This window comes from Telopea speciosissima, chromosome 4, assembly GCF_018873765.1.
Source record: "Telopea speciosissima isolate NSW1024214 ecotype Mountain lineage chromosome 4, Tspe_v1, whole genome shotgun sequence".
NCBI classification, from domain to species: Eukaryota; Viridiplantae; Streptophyta; class Magnoliopsida; order Proteales; family Proteaceae; genus Telopea; species Telopea speciosissima.
Genome location: NC_057919.1, coordinates 71,385,441 through 71,413,017, shown reverse-complemented (window position 1 = coordinate 71,413,017; position 27,577 = coordinate 71,385,441). Strand labels below are relative to the sequence as shown.

Genomic DNA, 27,577 nt, shown 5'->3' with positions numbered 1-27,577 from the left:
CTCCTCATTCATTAAGTTGGTCTTTCCATGATGGATCTTATTAAATGCCCACTTAAGAACCGATAACTTGTAATCGGGATCCAAAACGACAACAATCGATAAAACCAATGAGTATTTTTCCCAATACTTATTGAACTTGGTTGTCATTGCATGTATCATATCCGCTATGAACTCATCTAAGAATGATCTATCATTTAAAGTCAAATAAATGAGCACCATGTTATGGAAATAGAGGTTTGAAGTTGGATATTTTGAACCCGAGAGAACCTTGGTGACCTCATCAAATGGCTCCAACAACTTTAAAATTTTTCTATCTTTTCCCATTCATCCTCGGAGGGCTTAATGTGTAGGACTGTTCTAAAAACTCCAAAGTGTCAAATGCTGGCCGATAATACAAAGCATCACTAAGCATTTGGAATGTTGAATTCCATCTTGTGGTTACATCTCCATGCAAGCCCCTGCTGGTATTCAAAGTCAAGCACTCACAACATTCTTGAAACTTTAACTTCCTAGCTTGTGAGCTCTTAACAAATTTAATACTATCTCGAACCTTTTGGACAGATGCATCAATTAATTTGATGCCATCTTGAACTATAAGGTTCAAAATATGAGCACAACATCGAACATGAAAAAATTCCCCTTACAAACTAGTGCATTCTTTGCATTCAAAGTTGTTTTCAAATAACTAATTCCCAAATCATTGGCACTCGCATTATCAATCGTCACCGAAAATATTCTCTCTTCAATGCCCCACTCAATCAATATCTTGCGAATACCCTCACAAATATTAGCACCTGAATGTGGAGGTGCCAATATAGAAAACTTGATCAACTTCTTGTGCAACACCCATGATTGATCAATATAGTGGGCAGTCGTGTCATATACCCATCATTAGCTATTGAGGTCCACAAATCAAGAGTGACTCGACACTCTCCCAAAAGAATTTTTCACTGCCTTCTCTTATAAAATGTTTCTCCTCTTAAACACCTTATGAATATCATTTAAAAGAGTATTTCTACTTATAGGAGAGTAATCAAGATAGACATATAACATTAATTTCCTAAAGTCTTCATACTCTACAAATCTTAGAGGGAGTTCATTTCTTACCACTAAAGTCAAAATCATGTCTCGCACAATATTGGGGTCAATCTTCAAATTCCTCAAGTTCACATTCCCATCGATGGTTGCAAAATCATCCGCCTATGTCCTTGTTATCACGTTTAGGACACCTTTTCATGTGATTATTTAAACCAGTGGTCCCATTTTTTGGGGGGTGAGCCATAAACACCGCCCACACTTAGTGCATTCTGCTCTAGGCTTTCCATCTAGAAATTTTTGGGGTCAACCATTTTGAACCAATTACTTGTCCAACAAATTGATGACCTAGCCTTGCCCCTTTTACTTACTTGGGAAATATTGTCAACATTATCATTATTATCATGATTCTCTACTTGTTGACTAATAGAAGGTTCTTAAGATCCTCGTGTCTATGGTGCATCAAGTACTATCAAAGGGATTTGGTACAAAAGTACCCCGATTTGACTCACCATCCGAGTTGCAACCCGTTTCATTTTAGTGGAGTAAGAAAGAAGTAATATCTAAACGCCTACAAATCCAAATTAATGAATCATGTTAATAGGACTCAATGAAAAACCTCACATCAACAAAATTTGTGGAAAGTGAAATAAATTTACATGCTAAGTATAACAAGAATTGCCAAGTAAATCAAAATAACAACTCAAGAAAGCGTATGTTAATTTCTATCTTTATCAATAAAAATAAAGTTTGAAGGGCTAGAAAAACCATAACTCACTATTTCCAATACCTGCAATCGCCAAAGAAGGATTTCAATTCACTCAAGGCAAGGCAAAGAAATTTAGGAATTGATGCCCAATCCAATGACATGAACTCATGAAGCATTTCTCAAACAGAGTAGTCCCAAGTATATCTTCACGATGACCCACTCACTTTGCTTCGGCCATATTATGCATCACCCGCAAAGCCTTCATTAGGCACTCATTCTAAAAGACAAGTGTTTATGTGGTTTTAAAAGAACATCAACCTCATGTCGTCGAAAATATGAAAAGTAAAACCCAACAAAAATTCAGTCTTTATAATAGTAAAATTTAAATCTTAAATGTTAGTCTACAAGGACCGTAATGCATAAGCGCAAAGGATCCATCAAGAGAATGTTTCACAGGGTTCGAGAAATAGAAGCCATTATCTCGTTACAAACTCGGGTGGAACATATCCATCAACAGATCTATGTGAAATTCCTGCAAAAGAATAAAGTAGAGAAATCATTAAGTGGTGCCTCACCAAAACCAAAACACGCCCATTTAGCCCAAAATATTTATCGAAGCCATTAGCCATGACCAAATAATCCGACCACTCAAGCAATCGCATTCTCGTGGTATTTCGAAACATTATAAACAGATTTCTGCTTTGGTCATCACATATTGCAATATTCAAGGTTTTATCATCTAAAAGTATAGAAAATAGAGAGAGAGATATAAAGAGAGCAAGATCGCTTTGAGAAAATATATCAAAAAATAGAAGAAACCACATCACGAGAACGAAATCGAATCGAGATTTTTCACGATTTTCCAAAGTTGATTCACTTATAAAAAACACAACTACACTCAAAGGTAACCAAGAACGAGAGAGATTCATTGTGTACTGAGCAAATCTCCGCCTCCGCCTGTAGGGTTTTCGTGAACTAAAGAAGACGACCCTTGTGAGTTGTGGTTGAACTTTGAAGAGGTTAAGGTTACTCCATTACTCCATTGTGAGATCAAGTCCTAAACTTTGAGAATCGAAGTCAAATGCTCCATTGTTGTGAGACTCAAGGTCTCAAACTCAAAGTCGCAAGCTGGAGAGGAGTCGAGGACGAGAGGGCGGAGAGGCCAAGTCGTTAAGAAATTAGGGATTTAGGTTTAGGTCTTAGGAGTTAGAAGTTGGTTTTACAAAAATACCCCAAAAAATGGTACGGTTTCGATATGAATTCGGATAACGGTATGGTAACGGTACATACCGACGGATTGTACCCAATACCGACACCGCACTATACCGTGATCAAAACCGTTTGCTCATATCGCATCGTACTCATTTTTGAAACGGCATGTTTGGTACGCTTACGACCGCGCTTTTTCGGTTCCAAATTGACACCCTTACTCCTCCTGTGAGATTCTTCATATGTTTTTCACCATAACTAGAACACAATTACAAGGAATAATGAATGAGAAGGGACTAATCTACATACCTTACCTCTCGTTTGATGTAGATCCACAAAGCTTTAACCAACTGAGATACCCTCTTGGGTTCTTCCTTAGTCCTAAGCCTTCTGCCATCTCCTCCCAAGTATTTTTTCATATGTAACTTTTGTGAGTCAGGTTACAAGAATACGATGGGCAACGGTAGGAACCCAGGGTTTCTATATATAAACCCCAGACCTAATCCATCCCCACAATGGACGGTTTGGATTAAATCCCCTTTAAGTGAATTAACATGGACCCAATAATCAAGTCATAATAATTGGGCCCAAAACCCAACAATCTCCCACTTGGGCCAAATTATTATAACTAGCTCTTTCTTGGTGTAGGCCATAATATATAAATCCCCATATTGTTCCATCACTTATAACATCTTTGATATGACTAATAAGCTGCTCACATCGAATATTAGCAGAAAATATGCCTCAATAAGTGGCATACCCCTATCTGACTATCACGAATGCAACCAACTCATTAATACAAATCACCTTGGGATATAGGCAAAGTAACAAACACAATTTGTGATCACATGCAGTGTTTTTTTCTTGTAGGTCCATTCTTGATCGGAGATCAAACTATCTTGAAAACCTCATAGATAGTGAACTTTGTTATTAACCATTACTTTGGCAAACCGCCCATGACTTTGGTTAATACCAGACTTGGCATAATGCTCATGACTAACCGCCATAAACTTTGGCTAAATACCGCTCATGGCTATCTGCCATAACTTTGACTAAATACCACCGTAAACCATGACATATCAACTAAATAATCAACCCATAATCATCGATAATAAATGAAGCAATACATAATGATTATGAAAATTACTTGACATAACAAGCTCACACATAAATCGTCAAGCAAAAGGAAGAGAATTACAATAAAACAAATAAACCGCTCATACTGAGCAAGAGTAAATCATTAGGTACTCCCATTAAAAGGTACATGGGTACAAAACTCCCACTAAACAACCACATCAAAAGAGTCTAGAAAACCTATACAAAATACATGTCCCCTAAAGACTCTCACAGCAAGAGCCTTGGTGAGTAGATCAACCACCAACTTTTCTGTTGAGATATGTTCGACATCAACTTCCTCGCTGTAAACCTTCTCCCTGATGAGAAAATACTTGATTTTCTTGTTGTTCTTTGGAGAAGAAAACCGTCGAGATGTTATCACACTACAATCTCAAAGGTCGGAAGATCGAATCAACGATCTTCAACTTGGAAATGAAATTCCTAAACCAAACATCATGCTTCGCTGCTTCAAAGCGCCACAAACCCATCCTACAAGGTGGACGAGGCAATGAAAAACTATTCGACATTATTCCAAGAAAAAATAACTCCACCTCCCACCAAGCACCAAGATGAATCCATAGGTGAATTGTTTGTTATCAGTACAATCGCTGAAACCAGAGTCGGAATGGTCAACCATCTTAAGCTTATCACTCCTGCTAAAACCAATTTAAAGCCCTTAATTTTTTGTAAACAACGCATGACCTTCCTAGCGGCAGTCTAGCGTGCCAATCCGGCATCCATTAGAAACCTCCCAAGCACACTGAGACATATTGAATCTCTATAGAACTTTTTTAATGTATGCATGCTGAGATAGATCGAGAAATCCTTGCCGTTTGAAAAGACTAATCTCAATCATAAGAACATAAGCATCCTCACACATGTCCTTTATCTCAAAGTTTCTGAAAGAAAACTCTTGGTCTCCAGAAGCCAAGTCATATCACTACTTGTCAGTAGGATGTCATCAACATATAGCATTAGGAAGATGAACCTGCTCCCATTGACCTTCAAATAGATGCAGTCGTCAATGAAATTCTCAGTAAAACCAAAATAATGCAACCTCATGGATACTTCAAATACCAATTCCTAGAGAACTGTTTCAACCCTTTGAGAGATTTATTCAGTCTCCACACCATATGATCTACACACCTTGTGTTCCTTCCCCTCTTCTTCAAAACCTTCTGGCTGTCCCAAAAGGACTTCCTCAGTCAGATCCCCGTTCAAAAAAAAAAAAGAAAAGTCTTCACATCCATCTGATGCAACTCGATGTCAGAGTGAGCTACAATGGCCATAATTATTCTGAATGAATCCTTCAAAGAAACTGGTTAAAAAAAATTCCCTTGAAGTCAATGCTTTCTCTCTGAGTGAAACCTTTTGCTACTAGTCTAGCCTTGTAGCGTTCTACCTTCCCATGAGAGTTAATCTAGGTCTTGAAATTCCACTTTGATATAACAACCTTGCATCCCTGAGGAAACTCAACTAATTCCCAAACACCTTTTCACTTCATGGATAACAACTCATTCTTCATAGCTTCCAACCATTTGTCAGAGTGTTTATGGTTAGTTGCTTGAAGAAAAGTAACTGAGTCTTCCCCTTGTCCAACATCAAACTCGCACTCATTCAGATAACTAACATATTATGATTGCAAAGTAGACTTGCAAGCTCTTGTAGATCTCCTCAAAGGCTCAGTATTAGCAGCGGAATCAATAGGAATAGGTGCCTCAGCCTCTGAATCTACAACTATCTTTCCAACGGGTAAACTATCAACTGTAGGAATGGTGTCATCCATAATTAACTCAGACAACACTTCAAAAGGTAAAACAGCGCCAACAGATCTAAGAAAAGAAGTCCCAGCCTCTCTAGATGCTCCCATAGAATCTCTAGCACACGGCTCATCAAAGAGTAGATTGCGAGGTACATACATCCCACCCTCACACTCAAGAAACTTTGCATGGGTGGTCTCAATAATTCTATTTCCTATGCCTGGATTATAGAACCTGTAACCCTTGGACCTCTCTAAACCTGTAACCCTTCGACCTCTCTAGATACCCCATAAAGTAGCAACTCATTGACCTAGTAGGGTCAAAGACTTTCTCATGGTTCGACTTCTTCTTGACATCCCCAAAATAAATGCCTGAGGCTAGGTTTTTTGGCAGTCCAGTTCAAATGGGGTCTTTAGACTGACTTGCTCGACATTCTATTGAGAATGTGAGTGGTTTTAAGTACCTCACCCCATAGAAACTCTGGCAAATTGGAGTTACTCCTCATTGACCTAACCAAAACCTCCAGGGTTCTATTTCTTCTCTCAATAACCCAAAGCCCAAGGTGTTGACTAGCATCACCACCACTTCCATAATACTTTCCTCCCTTACCAAATCTGTTCGACTTGGTCTTTTGGAGTGAAAACTTCCACTTCAGTTTAAAACTTAAAGACACCAGGGCACTTGACTTGTCACTGAGTACGAAGACATACCCATAACTTGACCAGTCAATTACAAAGGAAATAAAATAATATTGATCGCCAAGTGTTGGAGTAGGTCTATGTAACTAAGGTCTAAAACTTCAACACAACACAATGGGAAGCATCTTTCTTTCTGAAAGTGGTCATCTTCCCTATGATGCAGTCAACACGTGTGCCCAAACCATTTATTCACAAGGTCTAGGTTATCTAAAAATCCATTTGACTAGCCTGTACAATTCTCTGTCTAGCTATGTGACCAAATTGCTTATGCCAAAGCATAGAAGACTACTTATTAAACTATGAGTGTTACACCCCAACAATCATAGCCATAGATATAAGAAGACAAATAAGGTCAATAAAACCATCAAACATATAACTAAATCCAAATAGGAACATAATCATTTAATAAAGTGAAGCCATTTTTTTTTCTTTTATTAAAATAAACTGAATATCTATTCAAAAACAAGATCCTCCTTAAAAAGGGAATAAAATCTACATTTTCAATTTAGTAAAAGGTCTGAATTTAGAACAATTGAATGGTTCCTATAGCTTCTACATTTACTTTTGTTTTGTCGCACATGAACACGTTCACGTTCACCTCATCCTTGCTCGGCACCCTCCGACTTATCTACTTCTTCTGAAAAGGTTTTCATGTTCCGACCGCACTCAGGTGGCCACAATCCCTTATTACTGACGGTTTTGGCATTTTGGGCTTCCTGAGTGCCTTTGTTTGAGTTGTCAAAACTGCTTTATAGACACGTGCGTTCATATGCTTCCTTTTTCGACCCGATGGCCAATTGATTTTCCCAATATCGGTGTCGGAAACTGTAACGTTTGCAGGTTTCGGTTCCCTAGGGCCGAGGTCTAAGTTCGTGACATTGTCACCAATAAAAGATCTCTCTGCAACCCTCTTCTTGGATGACAACTTGTTTGATAAAATTTAATTAACTACTAGTATTTATCAAACTATTATAATTAAAAACTGAGACATTTAACAAATGCCAAATTCCATGCTAGTTACAACAAGACAAACTAGCCAATAAACAAGAGTTACAACCATGTTCACATTTTTAACCTATGAGTCTTGAAATGCTGTGGTCCTCTCAAAACTTTGATGACATCACCTTTGGGTGATCAACCACCTGTTTTGCAAATGTTGCTTGATAACCTTGATGACATCATGTTTGGGTGATCAATCTTCTACTTTGAAAAACTGCTGGACAACTCTAACCTTCAAAAAAACCACCATCGTTGGGTGACTATTCACTTTTAGATTAGTGTTTTCTCTACTATGAATTCATTCATTTTACTTGGATGACATCACCGTTGGGTGATCAACCATCCACTTTGGGATAACTCTAACCTTCAAAGAGACCACCACTATTGGGTGAGTAGTCACTTCAAGATTGAGGTTCTCCCTGGCTTGTATGCATAAAACTTACTTTGATCACGACTCAAGTGGGCATATCTGGTTTAAGCTGATCAAGTGTTTTATCCCTCCAATCTCCAGTTGTAACCATAGCCTAAATCTAAACTCTGTTACAGCAATAGACCCACTTGGTTTCTAATTTCCTTCAGACTTCCAATTTTATTTGCACTTACTATTTTCTAATTTAAAAGCATCTTTCATACTTGGTTTCACCTGCTATGTTGATTTCCTTTTACTATTTGCTGCTGGAATCAAAGTCTGGTCATTATTTGGCAGTTTACCATTTAAGAGTTCCAGTTTCAGCCTTTGTTCCGGATCTTCTTGAAATTTGGGAACTAGTGTCTGCAGGTTATAAGATTCACTCAACCAGCCTTTGTTTTGGATCGAAAACATGGATTTTTCTCACTACGATTCTGTCATGTGGTTTGTATCAATGTTTCATGGTTACTTGTAAGTTCCAAACTCTACTTGATGGGTCTTTAGCTCAAGTTGGTAGAGCAATTGGAACATAAGCATGTTCCAAGGGATAGTGGTTCAAATCCACTAAGACCCTTTTTATTCAACCGTTCAAAGCATAATTAGTTAAGATAATTTGAGAATGACAACTCTCAACCTTTTGTTTGAGGTCTTATAGCAAATTGATTGCTTTTGTAGTAGGTGCAGCCAAGTATCACCCATATGTCTTTATACATTATTAGAATCTGGAGATTATGTGTTATCCACTAGGAAAGTAGGAAATGATGTTAGTTCTTGTTATAGATATTCACTAGTTTCATCTTGATTAACCATCTTTTCCAATTGCTTACAGATATATACATTTTATATGGATTTGTAATAACTTTTAATGTCCTAACATCGTTCATTTTATATGGATTATAGTGTTAATGGCATTTCTATAATTTATAGTAACCTAATAGTGCATCTCTATCTCTTTTTTTTAATGTACACTTTATATGGATTTTTAATTATTTTTAATGTCCTAACATCGTTAACTTTATATGGATTATAGCATTAATGGTATTTCTGTAATTTATAGTAACCATTACAAAACTGTTGTAGAAACAGGTTTTATCAAACACCCCAGTACTAAAAGTGTTCTGGAACATTTCTGGAACAGGTTTATCAAACACCATTTTGCAACTCAGAAACGTTATCTGCAAACAAAAACATCAAAATACGTTTTTGGGTAAGAAACGGAACAGAAACATGTGTAACGTTATCAAACAGTGCCTTAGATGCTTGTCCCTTCTGTTCTTTCCCTCTTTCCCATATTGTGATATATATGACATACTGAACATTGAGTTTCAAGATAAAGAAGCTGCCCAGCTAGATAATGACGAAGAGCTGTCTAGAGAACTTGAAGAAAGCCTGAATTTTTCTGGATATCCTCCTTACCTACTCAATATAATTTCCCTGGAGGATATAGGTCTGTTTCATTGAACTTTCCTTTGTCCTTTACCTGCGTTGTTCCTATTTTTTATTTTTTTTTGGGTTGAAAAACTTGGTGAGTTTCATTGAAATTTTCCTATTGTCCTTTACTTGAACATTGTTACTGCTTTTAACTCAGCAAGTTTTATTGAAAATTTCCTTTCTCCTTTACCTTCATTGTTACTGCTTTTCTTTGGTTATTATTGTTGAACTTGGTGAATTGACTTCGAACTTGGTTGAGTCAAGTATTTTTCATCCATCTATTGCTCACCTTTGTGCTTCCCAAATCTATAAGAACGTGTTAGTGGATTACTTTTGTGAGAGATGTGGAAAGATTCTTTGTTTTCCATTTCAGCTTTGTAAGTGAGAGATAACGAGAGAAATGGAGAATGGTGACAGAAGATCGAGATGGTGTTGTCAGGTTCAACAACGAAGAAATGGGTGAGATAACTGGCAAAGAGAGGAGATTATATCAGTGTAACTTTGGATGCACATGCCATAGGTATGGAGATGTCGTAGGGAGTAGTGTGGACCTCCTTCGGGAGGTCAAGGATCGCTCAATGGAAGAGAGATTGAGAGGGGTAAACGTTATCGCATGCGATGAAAGGGTGGAAGGGGTTTATATTTTATGTGGCAATCAAGGGCTTGAGAGGGCGGTGAAGATGGAGGGTAGCGTGAATGGGAGAGGGAGATGGAGAGGGACGAGAATGAGGGGGAGAGAAGGTCGAACGATGGAGGTGAGATGGTGGAGAGGGCTGCAGCTCTTCTAGGCCGCGGGTGGTGGCTCTCTTCAAGGAGCGGACAGCTCTTCTAGGCTGTCGTGGGGGAGGCTCTTCAAGGCCTGAGGGGGTTGATCTCTTCAAGGATCGATGGAGCTGTGCTGCACATTCAATGGCTTTCAAAATCTTCTAATCTTCTTTAATTTCATTCCATGGATGGGGATTTAAAGCCCATAAACTGATTACAAATATATGGTAAGAAGGGAAAATAGAAACTAGGAATAATGAAAACTTTCCTAAACTATTAAAACTTGCAACCCAAGTTGCATTACATAAGAGATCCTAAGCACATAAGGAAACTAGTAAATAGGAATACGAATAATCCTACGTACATATGGAAACCAGTAAATAGGAAAGCAAATACTCTAAGAATCTAGAAGATATGCTAAGATAGGAGGGAAGGCGCCAATGACTTGCGTTCCAAGGACTGATATGGCGCCTAGGTGAGGTGACGAAGGTGCTGGGAAGGTTGGCGAATCCGCGTGGAGCGCCGCCTAAGCTCCTTGGGGTGGTTGCGATCATGGTCCACCTGATCTGCTGATCCACGTGCTACATCAGGGAGGCTTAGGGTTTTAGATGGAGGCGATCTCAATATCAGTTGTGAATGCACTTCTGGTTGTCAAGAGGGTTTGTCAAATCTGTTAAGCTGTGTATTCTCCATCCTTTTCTTGCTCATTGTTTTGGTGATGAGTTTTCATCCATGTTGAATGTCAAATTGATTTTGGTAGTCACGTACATTGGGCTCAAAAGTTATGGAATGTCTTTGTTGTTTACTCCGTTTGTGGGTATAGTTCCTTTCTCTTTGTTCGGTATTGCTCCTTTCTCTTTATTCAGTATTGCGGTATTGCGGCTTTCTCAAGGATTGCAGATGCTTTGTCGTCCTCATAGACATGTAATATATATATAAAAATAAATTTGTTCAAGTGACGGGGCTCTTCTGATCTAATAGAGCTGATACTCTCTGAATTGAGTAGAATGTTCCTTTCTTTTCTTTTATTCTTTGGGTGAGGTACGATAGTAATGAAACCCATGAAGCTCAACACCACAAAATTGTCATATACAAGAGCTCTTGTCTTTTTTAAAGAAGACTTCATCCAACCCCTGCAGACTGACGTATCCTCATATGCTGCACACATGCAAGACTGGAACTATCTCTAACAAAACTGCAATGACATTTTAGGGTGATTATTACGATTTGATCCATTATTTTCGAGATTAATACATATTATATCAAGAAGAGCCAGAAGTAGAAACATATTAAGACTAAGAAATGCATGTGCTCTACATGTCTTCCAATCATGTTCAGTCGATCTTCTCAACAGGATAGCCTAATGCTCTATCTGTTCTATAACTATTTTTTTCTTCTTTTATATATATTCCCTTTTATGAAGGGGATTCATGCAAATCGGATCGCTCTCCTCTTAGGTTCCCTGCCCGGTCAGGTGTGCAGGTTCCTCTCATAGGAGGGGTGAAAATGACGACCTCACCCCCTACCCAAACACACTACCCAGGTGGGGTGAGGTCGTCATTTACGCCCTCCTATGAGGAAGGAACTGCGATAACGGAACTGGACACAAAGGTTAAGAAAGAAGAAAAATGAGGTTCATGCAAATCATCCTCTCACCTAGGGCTTCTCACCGTCACCGCATCTCACAACGCCATCAATAGTTATTTTCTCTTCAATCTTTGTCTCAAGTAACCCAATCCTAATCTAAGTAAGAAACTAATTTATAAAACCTATAAAATCGAAACTAGACTCTAACTAGGATTCCTAACAAAACTAGGATTCCCAAGATTACAACTCAAATAGGAAACTAAATAAGTGTCTAATAATAAAAATAACACCAAAAATCAACTCCCTAAGCCAGCAGTCCATATCAGCCCCCAAATCACTGTTCACATGACAGTGTCGCGAGGTACTGTCCACGTGAGCAGTAATTTTTTTACACCCGGGTCTTCTTCATGCTTCGATCTCCATCAGGGATGTTATTTGGTAAAAATGAAACAGAAGTCACTCTTTCCATGTGTGATTTTTTAGATGGTTAGAGAATGCAGGACTATTTCTTGTACCAATAAACTCCATCTATCATATCATCAAAAAAAAAAAAAAAAAAAAACTCCATCTATCACATTCATTTTTCATATTTTTTGTTTTCTTTTGCAAGCGTTAGGTTTCTAAATATGATTGTATGTGAGTTAATTAATAACATAATACCTTCATGTTACATCATATGTCCGAAAAAGCAAATTATATTCATTCCCATTGTTTAAGATGATAAAAGGAACAAATTCTACCCTTATTGATGCTCTTGCATGTGTTTCCATTGGCCCCTATGCTAGCACAAAAGCCACACTCCCTCTCACAGAGGAAACTCTTCCCCTAATGTTATAATGCCTCCATATAATTAACATGGAATAACAACCCAACAAAAAAAAAATCTAAAAAAAAATTAGTATGCCATTTGAACCTGATTTAGGGTTTTTTTTTTTTCTTTTTCAAAATTTAGGTATTCTTAGCCCAACCTATTTTGTTTAACATGGCCATATTGTTCTTCAGTTTGACCTTTTAATGTTCTCCCAACCTGTTGTCATCTGTCTCATGCACAGCGTTAGTGTCACAAAGACTCACCAAGACTCGCAAGTCACAAGCAATATTAATTAATTAATAGAGATTAAAAATCTAATCTATTGTTAAGGAAAACACCTCATATACTTCAAACCATGTTTTGATTATAACAAATAAAGTCTCTCTTGGACTAACATTTGTATAAGATGTTTAGATGAGAGCGTAGCACCAAGTGAAGGAGAACATACACAAGAGCGTATACAAATACATACAAGAATACTGCTCAAGATGATTCCAAAGACATGGAAGTCAAAGAGTCAAGCTTTGAAAACAAAAGGCCTTGGCTAAACAAAAGAGTTCTTGTCAAGATTGAAGATAATTGAAAACATAGTAATCTTTTGCTTGTAAATATAAAGTCACAAATGATGTAATACACACACACACACACACGCATACATTCATTTAGAATGTCCTTAGGAGGAAAATTGAACCCCCAAGTCAAGTGACCATTTAGTTTTGGAACCCCCCAAACCAACCCCTTATTAAAATTGGTCTATTTCCACAAAAATTGCCTAATCCGACATACCGATTCCCAATCCGACATACCGGATCAATGGGAATCTCAGGAATTTAGTCACAGTAACGCTGGGAGCACAGAAAGACAAAAGGAAGAGATAGATAGATAGAGACATTACTAGTTTCTTCAATCGCTGTAGCTTAAACTCTTAAAGCCCCACTTGCCTCAAAAGTTATAACGTCTGGCCTCTGGCTCGTCTCCAATTTCTTGTAATTTAACATCAACATCATCATGATTCATGTGGCTGTGGCCATTTCGTTTTAACTTGAAGCTAACGAGAACAACGACGACGGCCAACTATTCATCAATTCATCAATTTGGGCCCAATACGAAAAACAACATTAATCATCTTCATAGACTTCTCCTCTTCATTATTGGTAAAATGACAAAACCAAAACAAACAAAAAAATATTCAAAATCAAAACCAAAACAACAAAAAAAAATCAAAATCAAAATCAAAACCATTTTGATCACTAACAGGTTACTATACTTATAATCATTCAATGCGTCACCAATAGATCATCACCACCGAATTTCACTACATTTCTTCATGAATTTCTTTCTCTAATGCAATTAACTTGCTTGCAGTAGCAGTAGCAACAGCTAGGATTGACTGATTCTTGATGGCAGTTATGGGACTACTCGTGACGCTAGATGACCAAAAAGGCTTCAAATAATGAAATCGAAGATAATATCAATCCATATCACCGGAACTAGTCGGAAAAAGAGCAAGAATCGGTGGGAATCAGCCAAATCAGTAACAACCGATTTCAATCTGATTTGGCTGTTAACGATTCCTGATTTTAATAAGTGTGCCAACCACCTAGGAGTGTCAATGGGTCGGTTTGGTCTGCTTCCGGTTCGGGCTTTTCCGTCTCGGGTGGCTTTAGAGAAACCGAAACCAAACCAGCAAGGATTGTTCGGTTTCAGCTCGGTTTCGGTTTCGATGCAGTTTGGTTGCGCATCGGTTTCTGTCTATGATAAGGGTTTGATATCGGTTTCAGATTCAGTGCTATTTGGTTTCGTGTCGGTTTCGTTATGCGCCATATTTGAGCAATTGAGCTTAATTCCAGTTTGGGAAAGGTCATAAGAGGCTTCAACCCTAGCCTATCCTCATGAGTTAAGCAACATTCAAAACTGGGTCACTGCAGATTTTGCCTTTCAAAGGCAGTCAGGTTTGTACAGCCCAAGTTGCAACCTACTATAACTAAGAATCAATTTCTTAGCATAGAATTTGAGTCTCAATTTCTTAGCATAGAAATTGAGTACTTCAGCTCTATAATTTCAAAATGAAATTCTGCCTAGTGAAAGGTTAAAACTGATGCTGCTTGCACTCAAATTCAAATGGAGATACCCAAGCAGCGTACATAACAAGAACAACCAGCAAGGTCTCCCGGGCTCTGCAAGTATTAGTTCAATCAACTGAATAAAGGTTAAATTCAGTAATATGAATGTATCCATCTAATAAAATCCCAAACAAAAAAACAGTAGTCATTTCCTTGAACCAATTCAAAGGCAACTGGAACATTCTGTTTACTTCTTTTTTTAAAGTATCTTTATTTATGCTTCCTCTGATGAAATTGTATACATTCTTAGAAAAGCTAAAGCATATAAAAACCAGCCATTCTCTTGAAAATAGCAAGGCGGATAAGGCGTATCAACCACATGATACATGAAAAAACAGGGGAAGGGGACCGAAGAGCATACCGTGAAAGCCTATCAATCGATTAATCGAAGTATTTTTGTTTACTTATCTCAGAATTTCAAGCATACAGAAAAGGGTAGGAGTAAATATCAAAAGGGAAACAAAACCAATGCACCTCATGCTCTGAGCTTCTCTTCTTTGAATAGGGAACAAAACAAAACAAAAAAAAATGCAACAGAGGGCCATTGGAAAAAGAAAAAAAAAAAAGAAACAAAGGTACACAAAGGCACATAGCTGATAGAAACAATCAAACAAAGAAATGAAGAATCAGGGGTTGAGATTGGAAAAAAAAACAAAAGGCAATCAGAACCTCCGGTTGCGACTTTCGCGTGTGCCGTTGCCCATTGCCGAATGCCGGTTGCCTGACTACCGGTGCCGTTGAGTGCAGATTGCCGAGTGACCTTGAGCCCTTGAGGCTTGATTGCTTGAAGCTTGAGTGAGTGCCGCTGAGTGGCTGAGACCGCTGCTGCTGCTGAGTGCGGAGTGCCATTGAGGCGCTGAGAGAGTGAGAGTCGAGACGAGAGAGTGAAAATGTTTAGGGGATTTAGGGCATTAGGCATTTACTCATTTAAGTTTTAGTAGGGTTTGACCGGGTCGGGTTGGTTCAGTTTTGGTTTGGGTCTAAAGGTCGGGCTCAACGGTGCACCGTCGGGTTAGACCGAACCGAAACCGAAACCGAAACCGAATGCCCTCTAAACTCCCACACCAAAGCCAATCCAATAAGAGATCGATCCGGTGTGGTTCGGTGTAATTCGGGTCGGATCGGGCAGGTTTAATCGGTTCGGTTCAGGTATTGACATCCCTACAACCACCTCCCTTCTACATAAACTGGAGAAGCTAGAATGACAGATTGATACTAAAGCCCATAATAAAAGTAGGAAATCCTTCCCTACCAAACTGTTTTACTTGACAGGTTTAGTGAAACACCACTGCAGCAATGGTGTTTTCGATGAACGTTAAAAGCAAGGACTGCAGTGACAGAGAACTAAAATAATGGGATTTAGGAAAGAATGAGACCATTCAAAGACTGGAAAGTACTATTCTCATCAAAGATTGGGAGTCTTGCAGTCCCCAAAGAAAAATGCAGACGTTAAAATTATAATCCCATCTGTAAGATAAGTGAAGAAGAAGAACAAGAAGAAGAAGAAGAAGAAGAGAGGAGGAGGAAGGAGAGACTCTGCAGAATAGTGGCTGCAGCCGTTAGTTTGACTGCACCCAAATGATAATATTAAATAGGGTAAAAATTAATAACAGCCATAGACAAAAATACCCCCAATAGACAAAAACACCCCCAATGGGGGAATCGTGAATAGGAGCTGACACTAGCCTATTCACGACTCCCCCTTATTCCTAACACTCTCCCTCAAGCTGGAGCATAGATGTTAATCATGCCCAGTTTGATACTAATGTAATTCACTCTCATACTTCCCAAAGGCTTGGTGAACAAATCAGCAAGCTGCTCCCCAGTGCGAATATGACAAAGGGAAATAATCCCTTGCTGCCGCTTCTCATGAACAAAATGACAATTAACGTCAATGTGTTTCGTTATCTCATGAAACACTCGATTCTCAGAAATATGAATAGCCGCCTGACTGTCACACCACAACAGCATAGGAGAATCATCACCAAATCCAAGTTCAGCCATCAACTGTTTAACCCACATTAGTTCACAAGTGCCATGAGCCATAGCCCGATACTCCGACTCTGCACTAGACCGAGCTACTACAGTCTATTTCTTGCTCTTCCATGAAACTAGGTTCCCTCCAACAAAGACACAATAGCCCGAAGTAGACTTTCGATCAATAGGAGATCCTGCCCAATCCGCATCAGTAAATCCATCAATCCTTGCTATGACCATGATTAGAGTACAAGAGACCACGCCCTGGATCCTTCTTAATATATCGCAACACCCTTATAACTGCCTCCCAATGAGCTGTCCGAGGGGCAAACATAAATTGAGTTAGTACACTGACAAGAAAAGAGATGTCAGGTCTAGTCACAGTCAAATAGTTGAGTTTCCCTACAAGCCTTCGATACTTCTCTGGATCATCTAGAACATCCCCATCCTCTGCCATAAGTTTCACATTTGGATCCATAGGAGTATCCAAGGGCCCAGATCCCAGCAAGGTTCGAAAACTCGGGTCTCGGTGCCAACTCGGACCCTTGAAAAGCCAAGATCTCGCCGAGTTGGTGCACTTTTTTTTTTCTCGACTCGAAGCCTCATCTCGGTGGATTTTAGACCTAGTTTGGGTTTGAAACTTGGTATTCAGCCTATTTTAGGCCATTTAAACACAATGGCACTATTAGATTTTGCAAAAACAAAGTCCAAATAAAAGTTTCAGTTAGTGGGAAAGCAGGACAGACACTTACTTATGCTAGAAACCAGGACAAACACACTTGTTTATGCCTAATATCATTTAAGTAAATGCTTTTGTATTTCATTTACTTAAGAGACTATTCATAAGTAAGCAAATACCCCCCTATTTGAATCCAATGAAATAGTTAAAAAATCAAATTCCAAAAGAAAAAAAAGTCAACCCCCCAGTTCAAGAACAAAAACTGGATTTTTGGCGGTAGGTGCAATTTTCAACTTTCTAATGCTGGGGTTTTTCTCAAATCTAAAAATTCCATAAATCTTAATATGGTAAAACAATGCTAAAAACCAAAAGTGCGGTGAAATATTCATTTGTTTTGACGTCCAAAAATATATTTTCATTCAGAGCGATTTTGACAGCATTCGCGCACACCTAATTAAGTTTGACCAGTGCATAACTCCTTCAATATAAATCAGATTTTAGCAATCTTGGACTTGTTGGAAAGCTTTGTTTTGAAAGCTTTCCAACAAGTCCAAGATTGCTAAAATCTGATTTATATTGAAAGAGTTATGTACTGGTCAAACTTAATTCAGTGTGCGCGAATGCTGTCAAAATCACTCTTAATGAAAATAGTTTTTTGGACATCAAAACAAATGAATATTTTACCACACTTTTGGTTTTTAGCAATGTTTTACCATAATAAGATTTATGGAATTTTTAAATTTGAGAAAAACCCCAGTATTAGAAAATTGAAAATTGCATCTACCGCCGAAAATCCAGTTTTTGTTCTTGAACTGGGGGGTTGATTTTTTTTCCTTTTGAAATTTGATTTTTTAACTATTTTTATTGGATTCAAATAGGGGGGTATTTGCTTATTTATGAATAATATCTTAATTTACTTAAATGATATTAGGCAAAAATAAGTGTCTGTCTTGTCTGTCTTGTCTGTCTTGGTTCCTGTCATAGATAGGTATCTGTTTACCAAGAATTTCCAACAAGATCTCGAGATCTAGCATTCATATAAAGGACCTATATGGGCATTTTCCTATGTCAAACCGAGATCTCTCCGAGATCCTGTATACCAAGAATTTCCAGCAAGATCTCGATATCTGGCATTCATATAAAGGACCTATATGGGCATTTTCCTATGTCAAACCGAGATCTCTCCGAGATCCGAGATCTCGCCGAGATATTGACATTTTGAGACTCGTAGACAGTCTCGTCTCGGGATTTCGAAAAATCGAGAAACTCAACGAGATCTCGCGAGTTCTCGAACTATGGATCCCAGTAATCCTGTCTCTGAAAGTAAATCAAGCATATACTTTCGCTGTGAGAGCGAAATCCCTTTCCTTGATTGAGCTACCTCAATACCCAAGAAATATTTCAGTCGTCCCAGGTCCTTAGTCTGGAATTGCTGTCCCAAATCTGTCTTCAAGTTCTCAATGCCTGAAGAGTCATCCCCTGTGATAACAATATCTACATAAACCACCAAAAATATCTTCCCTGCATCTGACTGCCTAAAAAACACTGAGTGATCACTCTCAGACCGAGTCAAACCAAATTCCAGCACAACATCTGTAAAACGGCCAAGCCACGCTCGCGGTGACTGTTTCAGCCCATACAAAGATTTCCTCAACTTACACACCTTACCAGCCTCCCCCTGAGCAACAAAACCAGGAGGTTGCTCCATATACACCTCCTCAAGGAGGTCCCCATGTAAGAATGCATTCTTGACGTCGAGCTGAAACAACGGCCAGTGATGTATAACAGCCAATGAAATCAAAATGCGGACAGAAGTAAGTTTCGCAACCGGAGAGAAAGTATCTAGATAGTCCACACCATAGACCTGGGCATAGCCTTTAGCAACAAGACGGGCCTTCAACCGAGCCACAGACCCATCAGGATTAACCCTCACCACAAATATCCAGCAACAACCAATAGCAGACTTACCAGAGGGTAAAGAAACAAGATCCCATGTCTGATTGTCCTGTAGAGTAGATAAATCCTCAGTCATGGCAACCCTCCACCCAGGGTGAGCCATTGCCTGTACCACCGACTTAGGAATAGGATAATTGTCAATAGTAGAGAAACAAGCAACAAAGGAAGAGGACAAACGAGCATAGGACACAAAACGATTAATAGGGCTTTGAGTACAACTCCGAACCCCCTTACGAGTAGCAATAGGAACATCAAGATCAGAAATAGAAGGGATAGTAACAGAGGATGAATTACCTGAAGGGGGATCTTAAGGCGAGGAGGACGTGGGAGATGGTGCTGCCTGGGTACTGTATTTCTCCATAGGTGTAATGTGATCTGTTGACGCATCGGGTGGGCAACGCTGAAAAACAGCCAGTGGTCGTGTTGGAGGTGGCACATGAGGCAAAGGATCCTGTACAGGAGAAGAAGTATCGACAACATAAAGAGGGAGATCATCGTCCAACTCTGCAGCAGGCAACGAGGATGCAACAAATGGAGTAGATTCAAAGAAGGTGACATCAGCGGTGACAAAGTACTTTCTTAAATCAAAAGAATAACGACGGTAACCCTTTTGGGTTTTAGAATGCCCCACGAAAAGACATTTAAGAGCTCTAGGATCCAACTTAGAGCGACCAGGACAATGATCCCGAATAAATCAAACACACCCAAAAACACGTGGTGGTAAACAATGGATGGGAAGGTAACAACAAAGAATATGGAATACTACCACCCAAAACAGAAGAAGGCATGCGATTAATAAGATAACACGCAGTCAAAACAGCATCAACCCAAAAAATGTGAGCCACTTTCATCTCAAATAAAAGAGATCAAGTAACTTCCATCAAATGTCTGTTCTTCCTCTCGGCTACACCATTTTGTTGAGGTGTATCCACATAGGAAGACTGATGAATGATCCCATGCTGAACCATAAACTCATTAAAGGGAGCAGAAAAATATTCTTTGGCATTGTCACTTCGAAGAACTTTCAAAGTAGTAAACTGATTCTAAATTTCATGCACAAAAGTACAGAAAATGGAAAACAATTCAAAACGATCTTTCATTAAATAAATCCAGGTAACTCTGGAAAAGTCATCTACAAAAGTGACAAAGTAACGAAAACCCAGCACAGAAGTAATAGGACACGGATCCCATACATCAGAATGAACTAAAGAAAAGGGTTGGACAGCCCTGTTATTGACTCGAGGGGGATAACTTACACGGTGAAGTTTCCCAAACTGACAAGACTCACACTGTAAACTAGACAAGGATTGACACCGACTATCTAAAATCTTCAAACTCTGCAAGGAAGGATGACCCAAACGACAATGAATCTGATGAGGAAGTGCCACACTTGAACACGCCACAGTGGATGCGTCTTCAAGAAGATACAGTTCCCCAGATATGCGACTTCTACCAATCGTCTTCCTCGACTGGAGATCCTGAAACTCACAATAATCAGGAAAAAAGGTAACAGAACAATTGTTAGCTTTGGTAAATTTTCGAACAGATAATAAATTAAAAGGAAATTTAGGCAAGTAAGAAAAGGAGGACAACGACAAAGAGGGGGTAACTTGCACAGTGCATGTACCCCGAACTTTAGCAAGAGATCCATCGGCTAACACAACATTGGAAGAGAATTCATGAAATGAAGAAAAAATACCTGATGCTCCAATCATATGGTCTGAAGCACCTGAATCAATGATCCAAGGACGAGAAGTAGATGGTAGGCGCATAGCATTACCTGGCTGAACTAGGGTAGCAGTAGAGAACTGAGATGACTGAGAATTCTGAAATTGAGTAAATCGCCCATAATCTTCATCAGACATAGTCACTGTTTCACCCTCAGGCTTGGAAGGAGGGGTAACCACCGGATCACTGCTGGCCGAATTTGCAAACTGAGGTGGTTTACCATGAAGCTTCCAACAAAAGCACTGAATGTGACCAACTTTGCCACAATGATGACAAGTGCGCACCTGTCCTGAAGTCTATGAAGTACCGGATGTGGGAGTTTTACTGTTCCCTGACCCACGACCACGGCTACCACCACTGCTGCCCGTACCTGTCCCACCACTGGACCCACGGTTGGGAAAGGCTGCCAGTGTTGTACTCTCATTACCATGGGTGGAATCTTGGCTGTTCTCACGAGAAACCTGTAAAAATCGAGAAAAAGCTTCTGGAAGTGTGGTGACTCTATCCCCACCGAGGATTTGAGACCGAACTAGCTCAAATTCTTTTCGAAGTCCACCCAAAAATACCATAATAGCCAGTTGTTCTTGCTGTTGCTGCATCTCTTTCACATCAGACGTGATAGGAAGAATGGAATTCAGCTCCTCATATAGTCGCTTGAATTCCGCAAAATATTGGGTTACAGTTAGAGTCTTATGATCCACCTTATAAAAAGCTTGGGACAGGTCATAAATCCGAGACAAGTTGTCCTTCCCAGAATAGAGGACATTCAAGTATTCCCATAAATCCTTTACTGTGTCAATGTGAGTAACTAGGTCTGCAATCTGATTATCCATTGAGTTCAACATCTGACTCAATATTCTTGCATCCACCGTATCCCATGTCGTGTCTCCTTCAGGCTTTGGCTTAGTGAGATGATCCTGTTGATCACGCCCCGTCAAGGCCAATCGAACCACCTTTTTCCATTGCTGAAAATTAGAAATCCCTTCAAGTTTCCTTTCGGTAATGCGATGAGAAGAGGAGGACAATTCTGTCACAGTAGTCTTTGCATCACCCATGCTGAACTAAACAAATTGAATCTTCACAGAGAAGTCACCAGACAGTGAAACTGATGGACAGCAACCACTTCTGAACTTGCAAACTGATGAACAGCAACCACTCCTTAACTTTCAAACACCTCTGAAATTACAAACAGTTCTGAAACTGTAGGACAGCAAGGTGATACAACCTTCTACGACCTCCAATCAATCACAACCAACAAACACCAGCCAATAACTCGATCCAAATCCAAAACACAAACAACCGAGACCTAGTTCTTTTGTATAGTCATGAACTAGTCTCAAATAAAACTATAAAACTGCAGCAAAGGGTGCTGCATCCCCTTTAAGATGAGATCACGAGAAGTTCCAAAACCTTAAGTCTTCAAAACTGCAAGCTTATGCAAATCAAAACGCAGGGACAGAGAGAGGATTAAGGATGAATAATCGACCTCTACAGTCCTAGCTCTGATACCATGTAAGATAAGTGAAGAAGAAGAAGAAAGAAGAAGAGAGGAGGAAGGAGAGATTCTGCAGAATAGGGGCTGCAGCCATTAGTTTGAGTGCACCCAAATCATAATATTAAATAGGGTAAAAATTAATAACAGCCATAGACAAAAACACCCCCAATGGGGGAATCGTGAATAGGAGCTGATGCTAGCCTATTCACGACTCCCCCTTACTCCTAACACCATCTCTATACGGATACCATGTTTTGTCACAAAATGAAAAATTCCCCCCCCCAACCCTAATCGATGCCCACTGTGCGCACTTGGTACAGGGGCCACACGACCAAGCGGCGTTGTTCTTCCCATAATTATCTAGCTAACCGAGAAGGATACTAAATATAATACCAAAGTTGACCCATGATGTCTGTGGCTACCTCAATGCTAGCTCATGCATTCCTCAAAGAGCAAAACAAAATCTGCATATAAAAGATAGAGAATTCAACCACATGTCAATTCAATGGCCGATCTCAACCATATGATATGGCCCACATATAAGGGGTCTTTTCGTTCCGGAACCTCATGCGACTTGAAGAATGGCATGATCCATGACAATAGCTTCTGGAATAGACAGTTTGAGATACATTCATATCTCTTCCAATACCTCTCGTCTCCTTCATTGCTTAGGCTTCTACAATTTTTGGCACTTGTCAGTCTCTTGGAACCTTCCCATTAGTGAAAATGCCCACTTGGTCCTCACAATTCCAGAAAGAAAAAAATTAGGGTCCGTTGGAGGAGGATTGTCCAAGGCTTCAAGAGGAACCAAATCAGTTCTCTCTCTCTCTCTCCAAAGAATAAAATAAAAAAAAGGGGGAGAGGTTATTTTATATCATAAATGACCTCATTGAGATAATTCCTTTTCATTCCTTGAAAATCTTGAAGAGAGAAGGCAATCTAGCAGTAAAGATCCATACAAGCACACAAGGAAGCTCTCTTACTTCAAAGATATTTCTGTTTCTTTCCTCACAGATTCCCCATGTTATTGGTCGAGTAAGAACAACCCATACATTCTCTCTCCTCTTAGAACCTAATAGAACATTCATTTATTGACCTTTTCAATTGTGAAATTGATCTCAGATCAAGGTTTGACTATTTGGGAAATCAACAAGAGTCCAACCAGGTTGATTTTTCATCAAGAACCATGCAGAGCCAATTACAGAGCAACCCTAGCATCTGCAACATGTCTGTAACATAATTAGGATATCAAATCGTGGCTGTACTTTTCCCATGTCAAACCAGGTTCCCTCCAGAAGAATGACACAAGCTACGGCTTGGGAACCTCTACCACTATCAGATGAAAATTTATACAGCACGCCCTTGCATATATGCAAGGTTAAACATCCACCTAGTAAGATGACATCTAATATGCACTGATACAGTGATACCTCCCAAAATCAGAACTGTTGGAGAGGATTTGCATCAGGCCTGAGAGTTTACTGATTTGATGGGGAAGAAGTAAAAAAAAAAGAAGAATTTTTTCTTTCCAGAACAAGAAATTAAAAAACCCAAAAAACAAATAGCTGAATGAGAAAAACAAACAATAGCATACAATATGGGTGAGTTAGGAAGATCATGCAAACAAATATCTCAATGAGAAAATTTCCAGCATGAACACAAAAACTTCTCAGAGACTGTTGGTAATGTGAACCCCAGGAACTAGAATCAGAAAAGTGGCCCACCTACTCAACTGAATTGATTGTTTCTCCCTCCCGCCAAAAGAGTACACACACAATCTAAACAGAATTCTTTTTGACAGAAAAATAGAAAGTCCGATACATCCTCCACAACATTAAGACTAAGCTCACAGATTCTAGCCCAACAAGCAGCCCTAGAAGCTACAGAGATCCAGTTATCAGATGAACAGACTGTTCATCTGATAGGAGACCCAATATAATCAGGATTGGCCACACAAGAAATGCATCATGGGTAAAAACTAAACTCGTGGACTTCTGACACCTTCACAGAACTGCGACCAGATGAATCCTGAGCCAATATTAAAAAAACATATTCTCCTGATGATATTTGATTCGGACTTAAATGAATTGCACATCTATAATGCAGTAGCCTGCTCACCTTCCATAAGAAGCAACCTTCGCACCATTTCTGATTTTCTAGAAGAGAGACAGAAAAGCCATGTATTGTCCGACAATCGTGTATGTTAGAGCAGTTCAACAGGGGATCATGGATCACCACTAGAATCATTGGAAATCTAAGCCACATGCCACCAAGAGTATAATTCAAGTGACTAAGCAAGCAAGCATGGCTTTCAAGCATTTGACTGGAGGTCAAATAAAGCTCTCCATTGTCTTTAGATCTCGACATAGACCTTTTGAGTTAGCCATATGTCAAAATTTGGAATCCCATATCAATCATATGGCCCACTATGCATTGTTCTCTTACCTTTGTATTTCTCATGGTCAAAACACATTGCTTATATCTCCAACAGAGAAAAGTGGATTGGAATGAAACTTACTAACATACAATGTGGACAACACCTCCACAAAACTTGGTGCGAATGGATTTGCTGTGTAGTAGACATAATAGGCATCACCTCCTCATCTAGGCTACACATAATGCATGATAAGTGTATAGACGGCATCAAACCCAGCTATAAATGACAATCCCCTATAAGAATGAAGACATCAGCCAGTGTGCTACATTACGGATCTAGTTGAAGCTTTCTTTCAAGTTCTTTGAAATCTCCTTCAATTTCAAAATCAAGACTCAAGAATTATTCAAGATCCTCTAACCAACTGAGCTGCCCTTGCAACGACAGTAAGTTTGATCCATCCCATCAATACCCATTCCTCTCCTAATCCTCCAAACCACCCCCAAACCCTAATTTTCCCACCCATCTCCCAAAATTCTTAACAAACCATTCGGCTAACAACACCTTCACATAATTGGATCGAGTATTCTTCTGCCCAATTGGAATACTCAAACCAAGCTGTTTTCCCGTTACCCCATTCCAACCACAACATCCCACCTATTTCTGGAGATCATCCCATTACCCAAATTTGGCCCAGCCCAAACCAACCATCAGAAACACACCATACCTGAATCGAATTTCATTCCCTACACAAGGAATAATCGATACAAACCCAAGCCCCAAATTTCACCTAAAAAAACTATTTTTTGACCTAGCCGATTTACCTGTTCATAACAGATCCCGGTTTACTGGCTCCTAGTTGGTCTTCTACCAATCTAGGACTACATTAACCAGCAGCATAGTCAATACTGCCGCAGGTCTGTAATAGACAATAACAACCAGAAAATCGACTCAACCAGAAATAGTAGCTAGAAAACTCAGATGGCCCTCTGTTCATATCGAAATTAAACATCCATAGGGTAAATAACCCCAGAAAATTTCAGATCCAAACTATGAGGATTGACTCAGATAACACAGGGCCTGGTGATGCAATCTGAAAATCCAGATTAAGGATCTCAGATGCAAGTAGGCCCAATAATCAAATCTGTAATCAAATCTGAGAAAAAGGAAGCAACTGTGTTGTCAAGGGAAGAAATAAGATTGATGGAAGGGGAGCATATAAATAATAAAAGCAACAGACTTCAATTAGGAAACAACTATACTAGGACTCTTGACAATTTAAAACTTGCTAAAACTATTTCTACGTATCCTACTCAAATTAAAGATCTCCTCACATAATCATTCCAATAAAATAAATAATAAAATCCTAAATATCTAATAGACTAAAACCTATATTCGGACCCAGTGCTCGATCTGGGTTCACAAACTGGTTTGGGTCGGTCCAAGGTAGTGCACCTGCATCAATTCCCCCAGTGTTGAGAAAAACTCAACTTCAAGTTTTGTAGAATGGTAGAAATAAAAGCTCACAAACGCTATAAGGTCCATGTCTGCAACTTGAAGAAAAAAAATCCAAAATATGAAGCTTTGGGGGTGCATCCATGGCTGGAAAATCATGGGGAAGAACGAACTCGTGATGTGGAATAACTTTCACTACACTAGATTCCGTCGCTACTTGATCCACGATCTTCTTATCTCCGTTACCACTATTTGCTGTTCTGGTTGAGGTTGTATCATTGGTGCTGCCTCTTTTGGCTTGGAACAAACATCAACAACTAACCCATGAAGAATGAATGTCTGGGGCATGTGAAAAGGATGTAGGGTGCACAAGTTTCCATCACGATCACTGATGCCCTTTCATTCTTCTAGCCATTCACGACCCAATTTAATAATACGCCAAGGAGAATCAAACACTTCACAATGAGCACCATCACAATAATAAGAAACGGAGAATTCAAGGAATACATAATCCTCAAAGTGAATAATGATCTGGTCGTTCTTTTTGATAACATTTCTACCATAGATCGTGAGACGACATTATTGTTTTGCCCTTCATCAATAAACAACATAGCAACTTTTCCATTTGGCAAACACACTCTAAATTTGAACACAAAAGAGTCCATGGCCAGGTTTGTAATTAAAGGAATCTTAAAGGGTTACTAAGGTAGACTATAGAAAGGATATGATGAGTAATAAAAATTAAAGGATAAAGACTCACTTGGAAACAAAAGAAAAACTAATGACAAAAGAATATAAGAGAGAGGAGTACTCTAGGAAATAAAAAAATAATAATAGAAGGAAAAATAAAGCACTAAACAGGGGTAATATAGGGAATATTGGGTTTAAAATGAGAACTCGTGGGTTTTGGCTTGGGGTTACCGATTGCAGCCTCCTACTTGGAGTCTGCTACTCCAAAGAGGGAAACGACGACAGAGGAGGTTGACTTGATGAAGATGCTGTGAGGGTCTTGATCGACTGAGGAGTTCAGATGCAGAAGAGATTCTGTCTGCCAGCGAACGATGTCGAACCACTGAACCAGTAGCGGTGGGTCTTCTGAAACCAGGTATGTAATTTTCTTTCTTTTCTTTTGGTTCTTGTTGTCTCTCGCTCTATCTTCTCTTCCTCTTCAATCTTTTTTTTTTTTTTTTTTTTTTTTTTTGGTTCAATACCTCGCACTCTCTTTGCTCTTCTTTCTCTTTTTTTTTTTTTTCTTTTTGGT

The 27,577-nt window shown here is 39.2% G+C and overlaps 1 long non-coding RNA gene across 1 annotated transcript; it reads left to right on the top strand.

Moving 5' to 3' along the window:
* Window positions 1–14,637, top strand: LOC122660500. The gene is made up of 3 exons (XR_006332702.1): window positions 1–15; window positions 8,296–8,304; window positions 14,538–14,637. It is a non-coding gene; the product is annotated as an uncharacterized LOC122660500 (long non-coding RNA).
* The last annotated feature ends 12,940 nt before the right edge of the window (window positions 14,638–27,577 follow it).